The 9859-nt window shown below is 42.6% G+C and overlaps 1 pseudogene; it reads left to right on the top strand.

Annotated features, from left to right (window-relative positions):
• Nucleotides 1–4572: 4572 nt before the first annotated feature.
• LOC103445237 (acidic endochitinase-like) lies at nt 4573–5405 on the top strand (annotated as a pseudogene).
• The last annotated feature ends 4454 nt before the right edge of the window (nt 5406–9859 follow it).

The raw sequence follows: 9859 nt of genomic DNA, 5'->3' as shown, positions 1-9859 counted from the left end.
GTATATCAAGGAAAAAATTATGGCTAAGGTTCAGGGTTGGAAGCATAAACTTTTGTCAACAGGGGGGCGCAAAGTCTTAGTTAAGGCTATGGTGCAGGCTATTCCTGCCTATCCCATGTATATTTTTAAGTTCCCTGCCTCAGTGTGTCATGATTTCGATTCGTTAGTTGCTGATTTTTGGTGGGGGAGTCAGGGAGATAAACGGAAAACTCATTGGGTTTCGAAAGAGGTTCTTGGCCTCCCTAAAGACTTGGGCGGGTTGGGCTTTCGAAACTTCTCTGATTTCAATGATGCCTTATTAGCGAAGCAATGTTGGAGGTTACTTTCTGATCCGTCTTCTCTTTGGGCCAGTGTTATGAAAGCCCGCTATTTCCCGCATTGTTCCTTTTGGGATGCTGTGAAAGGAGGTCATGCCTCTTGGGCTTGGACTAGTCTCTTGGTGGGGAGGGAGGTGATACGGCGTGGATCTCATTGGCAGATTTTGGGAGGGAGGGATGTTAGGGTGTGGATGGACCGATGGCTCCCTTCTTTGCCTTCTGGGCATCCGCAGGCGCTTGGAGATCTTGCTGTCTCTCCCAATCTGCGTGTTTCTTCTCTGATCAGCCATGAGACGATGGAATGGGATCTTGATTTTCTTGTGCCGTTTATTTCTGAGGAGGCCCAAGTTGCGATTAAATGTCTGCCTCTTGGTGATTTCAGGTGTAAGGATCGGTTAATATGGGATGCTAGCAAGAATGGCAAGTACTCGGTTAAGTCGGGATATCGTTGGTTGCAAATGGGATCCCTTGCGTCTCGGGATCATAGACTGCCCAGGACTCGCAATATACCAAAAAAGCTATGGCAGATGGTATGGAATCTGGCTGTTCCTGCTAAGATTCGTCTTTTCGTTTGGTTGTCGCTGCATCGCGGTCTTGCCACTCGATATAATTTGTTTCGAATGAGGGTTTCCCTTTCCCCCATTTGCCCAATCTGCAATGGTCATGAGGAAACAATTGAACACCTTTTTCTTCAGTGTCCTTGGGTGAAAGTAATCTGGTTCGGTGGCGCCCTTAATTATAGGATTGATGGAGAAGGTATTTCTTCTTGGTCGGATTGGTTGCTGGAGGTCTGTGCGCGTTTACCTGGTGGCTCGGCGGAAAGGAATTGGGTCAGCGCCTATGTTGCGTTTACTGTGTGGTTTATCTGGCGGACAAGATGCGAGTTTGTGTTTAATCAGGTACCTATTAATCCTTTGCTGGTTTTGTTCGGGATATCCTCTGCTATTTGGTCTTACTGGGATGCCAGGGGGTGGTCGAGATTGGGTGCTTCCAGGCCCTCTGCCCGTTGTGGTCTGATATCTCATTGGAGCCCTCCTCCTTCTCCTTTCTTAAAAATTAATGTTGATGCAAGCTGGTCTTGTTCGTCTCTCTCGGGCTTTGTTGGTGTGGTTGTGCGAGATGCTTTTGGTCAGTTCAAGGCTGCGGCGAGATATGCCATCTCGTCTCCTTCTGTTGCAGTGGCTGAAGCGCTTGCGTTGCTGCGTGGTTGTGAATTGGGTTCTTCTTTGGGCTTTCAGTCGGTTATTGTGGAGTCGGATTCTCGGGAGTCCATTGATTGGCTTTCAGGAGTTGGTGATAACGGCAGTTGGGAAGCTTTTCCTGTTCTGACAAGAGTTAAAGTGGTGAGTGCTGCTTTTCAGTCTTGTCGCTGGTCTTGGGTGTCAAGAACAGCCAATGGTGCCGCTGACTGCATTGCGTCGCAGGTTTTTCCTGAGATGGGTTCTAGGGTCTGGATTGACAGGCCCCCATCTTCCTTGGTCTTTGTTTTGAATAAGGATGGTCTTCCCTGCCCTCCTTAATTCTGTTTTGGTGATGTCGGGGGTGACGTTTCCTTGTTGGGTGCGTCGGTGTGTTGGATCCCCTCTCATCACTGTCCTTGTTGTTTGCCTCTGTGGTGTTAGCCCCCTGGTTGGCTTTCCTGCTGTAGTTGTGTTCCTTTCCGTTTCAAAAAAGAAAAAAAAAAAAAAAAAAAAGAAAAGACCTGTACAAAATTAGAAAATAAATTGACATATATTTATCTAATTTTGGACATATTTTTGGTGGGAATTCTAGATTTTTTTACTCCAGGAATTCTGGAATTTGAAATTTGAATGCATGCTCCAATTATGCAAACTCAGTTTACTATTATGCTTTGTTGTAGAATTTTGTAAAATTTTATTAATTGGCATCTGCAACTTTGCAAGTCATGAGTTTGGTAATATGTGGTATATACTATATATTGTTGTAGCCGTTTAGAGATTCACTCTTGTTTGTATGATTGTGGAAGTTCACTCCAGATTAATTTATTAGTTACCAATGTACCTAATGGCATCCTTGTATTTGTCTGTGATTGTTTGTACCATACTTGACCAATCCCGAAACTACTGAGCACCGATCAATGTTATACCGTCAATGACTCATAAGAGTTTCCCTCCAACCAGGAGACCAATCACAACGCGACACGTGTCGACATCAGAAGCAATCATAGCGCGACACGTGTCAATATCAGAAGCCAATCACAACACGACACGTGTCAATGTCAGAATGAAACTAGAAACTCTCTTCTATAAATAGAGATCATTCTCTCACAATATTTCCTAATGTCATTTGTACTAAATCATTCACTTGTACTCACTAAAGGAGAGCTTGAACCTATGTACTTGTGTAAACCCTTCACAATTAATGAGAACTCCTCTACTCCGTGGATGTAGTCAATCTGGGTGAACCACGTACATCTTGTGTTTGCTTCCCTATCTCTATCCATTTACATATTTATCCATACTAGTGACCGGAGCAATTTAGCGAAGGTCACAAACTTAACACTTTCTGTTGTACCAAAGTCCTCGCTGATTTTGTGCAACAACAAGTTCAGATGTCCCAAAGAATTGGGCCGATTTTAGATTGGATTTTTGGGTTGGATAACATATTGGACTTGGGCCAGGATTATAGGTTATGGCATTTAGGTCGAAGGCTTAACAGATTTGGGCCAGGTTTAGTGTAAGATCCCACATTGCCCAGGGGTGAGGATCATGTAAGCCTTATATGTATATTCCCACCTCTACCTAGCACGAGGCCTTTGGGAGCTTACTGGTTTCGGGTTCCATCAGAACTCTGAAGTTAAGTGAGTTCGTGCGAGAGCAATCCCATGATGGGTGACCCACTTGGGAAGTTCTTGTGTGAGTTCCTAGAAACAAAACTGTGAGGGTGTAATCGAGGTCCAAAGCGGACAATATTGTGCTATAGCGGAGTCGAGCCCAGGATGTGATGGGGGCCCGAGCTGGGATATGAAATTTAGAATTGGGCTTGGATTAGTGGGTCGTAAGGCCCAAAGATTTCATAATGGGTTTTGGGCTGGATAATAAGCTGGATTTATTACCACTGTACTGTTTCTTGTTAAAAAAAAAATATTGCTAGTTGAGAACAAAATAGTACTTTTTTTCAATTCTATCATGACTGTTTATTTTTTATTTACAAAACAGATGGAAACTGTAGCTAACAAGCGTGCCCCGAGTAGAATCGTACTTACTGTGTTGTTCGAACTATTAAAGAAAAAAATGAGGTGAAATGTGGAAACAATAAAGAGTAGAGGAATATTCACTTTGGATGCTTTTCTTTATTGTACTTGATTGGATGAATCTTCTATTGTAGTACATGATTATTTAATGAGTAAATTGTAGTTATAATCTCTTAATTTTAACTCAATTGGAACAATGGTCTCTCAATTAAAAATTCATTACCATTGGTCTCTCAACTCATCAAAACATGCAGCTATGGTCTCTCAACTAAAAATACATTATCATTGGTCCCTCAACTTTAATTCAACTGGAGAAATGGTCTCTTAACTTTAAACAAATTGTAGTAATGGTCATTCCAACATAACTCGTTTTGACAAAAATTTTGACGTAATTGACGAAAATGACCAAAATTACACACTTTGATGAGTTGAGGGACCCTAATTATATAAATGATTATTCCAACATAACTTATTTTGACAAAATTTTGATGAAAATGACTATAGCTACACATTTTGATAAGTTGAGGGATCAATGGTAATGAATTTTTAGTTGAAGGACCATTGCTACAATTTACTCTTATTTAATTGAGAAGGATATCTCCTTATAATGTACTGAGAAGCCTATTGTTGGCTTATATATTGAATTTTATGCCACTTCTTATAAAAAATATTCATGGGTACAGTACATGGGACCTAAATACACGACTATATTTGTGCATGTGGAAATTCATTTCGATTTCTAATTAAGTAGCCGTTTGGGTAAATCAACCGCTATTAACATAATAATTTGTGCTAGAATGAATCGTTTATGCGTGTTTGTTCACATACAGGCAAACTTGTTACACAATTTTTCTGTTTATTTTTCTTAGTAAACAATATTTTCTACATTAAGGGTGAGAATGGTGAGCTTAGCCTCATAATTGGCTAGTAATGATGGGGTCAAATTTCTCCCATAAATTGAAGGAATGACATGTTTATCCGAACACTACACCAAGAAAGTAGAAGTTAACAAGAAATATTAAGCAAATTCTAGTGCAGATTATGGCACCAAAGTTAGGAATTTCACTAGCATTCCTCCTTTCAGTAACCCTAGCTCTACAATTCGGAGCTAAAGCTGATGGCATTGCCATTTACTGGGGACAAAATGAGAATGAGGGTACCTTGGAGGAGACTTGTGCCACAGGCAACTATGAATATGTCATCTTGGCTTTCCTTCCAACTTTTGGCAATGGCCAGACCCCCATGATCAACCTGGCTGGACACTGCGATCCATACATGAATGGCTGCACCGGTTTGAGCTCCGACATTAAATCATGCCAAGTGAAAGGTCTCAAGGTCATTCTTTCAATCGGAGGAGGAGCAGGGAGCTACTACCTTACATCTAAAGAGGATGCTAGGCAGGTAGCAACGTATTTGTGGAATAACTTTTTGGGGGGAACCTCTTCATTGCGCCCGCTGGGTGACGTTTTGGATGGAATTGATTTTGATATCGAGGGAGGAACACCCATACATTGGGATGACCTAGCAAGGTTCCTCTCTGCTTATAGTAATAAAGAGAAGAAAGTTTACTTCACTGCGGCTCCTCAGTGTCCTTTCCCTGATGCTTGGGTTGGAAGTGCCCTAAAGACGGGCCTTTTCGACAACGTTTGGGTGCAATTCTACAACAACCCGCCATGCCAATACTCGTCCGGGGATCTTTTCCGGCGACAAAGATCTTCCTAGGACTGCCAGCTGCTGGAAGTGGATTCATTCCCGTGGGTGATCTCACTTCTAAAGTGCTTCCAGCAATCAAGGGTTCTTCCAAGTATGGAGGAGTTATGCTGTGGTCTAAGTACCAAGACAACTATAGCTCTTCCATCAAGAGCCATGTCTAAGATTAATTGTTGTGTGCTATCTACACACCTTTTTTTACTTCTCACACATCCTTTGTTAAATTATGTTTTTTTTATCTTCTTCAATTCATCTGATTCAACGGTCGAAAATTGGAAAGGTGTGTAAGAAGTAAAAAGGGATTTGTTAATATCACACCCCTAAAATTATTGACAACTCTAGTTGTCTATGATGTCAATTTGTGTACTCTCTACGTACATATATCATAAGAATATTTTGTGTTTTTGATACTAATGCTCCTTCCCATTCCCATGCTTTGACTACAATATTATTGATTTAGTCATTCTAATTAACTTGACAACCTCCTAATTAACCAAACCTTCATCCAAAATACCACCATATCCTATGCCAAAGCAAGATGTTTTGTATTTCTTGCTATTAAGCATAACTCATGGTGGAAACAAAATTGACTTGATTTCAACCATTACAAGTTTTTATTATAGAATAGCTCAAAATTACCTTTTTCCCCATGCATCATGAGAAAAAAAAAAATTGTATAGAATTTGAATATAAATTTTGATTTTTAGTCTAACACGTAAATAACACAAATTAAGTGGCGTAGAGCACGTGTGACGCTGATGCCTATACTGGAATACATGTGTAGCTCTTTTTAAACCTGTACATGGGCCTAGTTTGGTTCCGTTGAACAATGCACGTTCGATTGCCTATAATAGAACCTGGGAAAAAAAAGGTAGTCCTACAAACTAAAGCAGACCAACATGAGAAGAATGTACTTTATAAAACAAAACGCAACACAATATAGACAAACATAGAATTAAAATTGTATTGTATCTCTACTGGATTGTGTGGATGCAAATTTCTTCCTTCTCGATCTTGGACGATTTTGCACCTACAAAACAATTAACACCTTAGGTTAAGGCCAAGAGCCTCACGCGCCCACGATGAATGGGGGGGGGCTTTGGCCGAAGAACCTCCGATGCCAAAGTTAGAATTTAGAGAGAAAGAGTGTTTAGAGAATTTTGGGATTTTTGCCAAAGTGTTGGAAATAGCTTTTTGGTGAGAATGGGAGTATATTTATAGGGATAGGAGGTGGCTAGGGTTTTTAGGTTTAATTAGCCAATTTATTTGGCTATTAAACATAAAATGAATGTTTTGGTGGTTTTTTGTATAATTGGCTAATAAAAAGGAAGAAATGGTGGGAAAAGGTAGAAAAAAGGTAATGGATTAGGTTTTTCAATGGGATAGCCGGCCCTCTTGTGTTTTTAGGTTTGAGTGGATGTTTCAAATTGACAATTAAGGGATTGATTAGGTAATTAATCCCTTAATTAGTCAATTATTATGATTTTATGAAATATGAAAGGAATAAGTATATTATTTAGCTAATTGATTAGCTAAATAATGAAATGGGAAATATATGAATAAATTAGGTTTTAAGTTGATACCTATTTTGGGCACTTTTGACTTGGTTGAAAAAATGATTCTCTACTGCTCGCGTGTAGGAAACCCGGTATGCCTCGAGGGTATTTTTGTCCTCTTTTGTCCAAAAGTCCACGTGTCGCCTAGTGAATATTTTTGGCTCCACAAATGCCCCCACACCTGTTGGGCTGCTCGCAAAAAAGGGCAACAGGTGTAGAGATCTTCTTGCTTTAGGAAACTTAAGACTGCTTCCTATTTTGATGTTGATTCTCTCTTTAATAGGAAATTAGATCCTTCTAGGAAAGGGAAATAAATTTCTCTCAAAGCCTATTTAAGTCCACCTTAAGTGAGTTATTAAATCAACTTTGGAGAGCGATTTATTCTACCCTACAAGAGAGAGATAGCTTAGAGGATATTTGTTCCCCCTCCTCTAGCAATCTTCTACATCTTGCCTGTGCAAAGGACCGTCTTTCGTTGCTTTCTTCGTCTTCTTCGTGCCGCACCGATGTAAGAAAAATTTAATTTTTCTTGCCTTATTCTTGGATAGTGCTATTGCGGGGCAGCCGTCGGGGTGGTGCGGCACATCGGCTGGCAGGGGCCAGGAGTTGGCTCGGCATGGGCCGAGGAGATGTTGTGGCAGGGACCACTGCTTGGGCAGCTTGGCTTGGCTTGAGCCAAAAGGCAGCTTGTGCAACTAGGGTCGCGGATTGTGGCGCTGGGGCGCAGTGCTAGGCGAGCCGCATGGCTCATGTCCTTTGGGCTCTTGGACCTGACTCGGGCCAGGCTGGTGATTGAGAGAAATAAGGAGATTGCGGGTCTCATGGGCTGCTGGAATGTTGGGCATGCAGGCCTCCTGCCTGTTGGAATGCTGGGTTGAGCTCCCCTGCTGAGTACCATGAATGTCGTTGGCTGCTTAGTCCTCTTTGCCGAAAGAAATGTGGGCTGCTCCAGAAAGAGGAGGTAAAGAGGATCAAGGCGGATGCATTGGCTCGTCTGATCGCTGTCGTGGAGCTTACTATGAATGAAGATGGAAAGAAGAGATCTTCCCCGCCTGCTCATGAGATGCCAGTTAAGAAAAAACTGAAGACTTCTTCTGCTGCTCATGAGGGTCCGCTTGCTACCGAGAGGTATGTGATTGACATGATTTTCCAATGGGAAGAAATGTAAGGCTGCTAGATCTGAGCATGTGGCGTCTTCCATGTTGAGAATGGCTAGTACAATTGTGGATAAGATTACTCAGCGTAAAGGTTTTATCATGCCCCCAGTGCCGAAGTCTGTAGGACGTTCTTTGGGAGCCAAGTCTGGTTCACCTTTGTAGAGACTTGCTATTATGAAGAGTGGTAAGGTGGACTCTGCTGCTAAAGTGGCGCCAAAGCCTGCTCCCTTTGCTGCTGAGATTGATTCGCCTCAGATTCAAGATCTTAAGCTTGCAATTTCTGAGCTTCGTTTCGCTACTTATGCTAAGAAGAGAGTGGATGAGCTTCTCTATTTCTCCGGAAGACTTACTTGCTTTTACTTTTAAGGCTTCCATTGGTGAAGTAGTTGGAGAAGTTAGTGCCCAGACTGGGGCAGCCGGGGGTGAAGCGCCGGATGATGCCGCTGCTAAGAGCGTTACGGCTGTTGAAGGTGTGGCGACCGAGTAGTCGTGGAATGTCCAAGCTGCTGTAGTGTAGTATTTTAGGTAGCCTTTAGGATTTTCTTTGTTTTTCCTTGTAGCTTTTGTTTTGCTTGAACTCCTTCAACCTTTGCTAGTTGTTTATAAACATGTTTTCCTTCGTTTTTCTTCATCTTCACTTCTTTTGTTCATGCCCTAACCTTTAGACTTGATAGACCAGTGGCAGGCATGCTACTTTTTTATAAGTAGACAAACTCGCGTAGCCTATGCAGCCATATGTGTTGGTGTAGAACTTTGCAAAGTTGTTAGCCATAGGGTTGGCAGCCGGATGCCTTACTTACAGAAGCAGACAAGTCCGCATAACCACTAGGCTGTTAACTTTGACTTTCTTCAATTCCGTAGGTTGCGTAGCAAGTATCACAACACTTTAGGACTTGGTGTAGGTTGTTCCGCGCTTGGCAGAGGTGAAGCTTATCGACTACGTAGCATGTCGGCAGTGGATAAAACTTCGTATATGCGCGCTAGCTTGTCTAACCTTTCACAAGAATGTGCGGTTGTATAAGTCTAGTGCGGCTTCACTGCTCGAAGGGCAAGTCGTAGGCAGTCTTCCGGAATCCGTAGGCTACCTTAGTGCACTCGGTAGCAGCTTTAGGATTCCAGGGCAGCCGTCCATCGGATATACTGTGTAATGTGCCATCTCCGTCTCTAGGGCCCGGTTCCCCACGGATTAGGCCAAGAGACCCAAAATCCTTCAGTTAGCTAAACCTTGAAAAAGACCATTGCGGCTACTTCTAGGAATCCCGGCGCAAGCCATCGTGCATCTAGTTATACTAGGGCAGCCAGGCTCATCCACGTCTGGATATTCGGAGTGTAAAGTTTATCCTCCCGTCTTGGAGAGCTGACCCATATGGGTGTCGGAGAATTGGTTTACCCTCTCGCACTGGAGAGCATGGTTGGTCCCTCGGGGGGCGCAATTCCTGCGATGAGTCCTTAAGAAGGGTGCAGTCTTCTTTTGAAGTGTAAGAGTGATTAGTTGTTGTAAGCATGCAGCCAAGCCAAGTTGTGATTACTTCTAAATTCCTCATTGAAAAACGAGTGAAACGAGCGAGAACTTTAGCTGTAAGGAGGAACTGCATAACAACTGGATAGTCCTCAGCTTGTGAGGTGGTGCCCGTCAAGCTTATTGAGTCTTCAGGTTTTGATGTAGCGGGAGGTCACACATGGTACTTCTTCAGATTGTAGGCCATCCATTTTTTTTTCAATCTTTTTGCCGCTTCATGGTGGTGAGGGTGTAATTACTCTTGCCCCCTACTCTGCTGATATTGTACGGACCTTCCCAGATGAGATCCATCTTTTTGGAGCCTTCTCTGCCGGCAGTGATGAAGGCTTTTCTGCGCCGTCGACATGCAAATGCTAGAAGTCTCCATCGGGTGGAGTAGGCGCAGC

This window comes from Malus domestica, chromosome 07, assembly GCF_042453785.1.
Source record: "Malus domestica chromosome 07, GDT2T_hap1".
NCBI classification, from domain to species: domain Eukaryota; kingdom Viridiplantae; phylum Streptophyta; class Magnoliopsida; order Rosales; family Rosaceae; genus Malus; species Malus domestica.
This window is presented reverse-complemented; position numbering and strand designations above follow the sequence as displayed.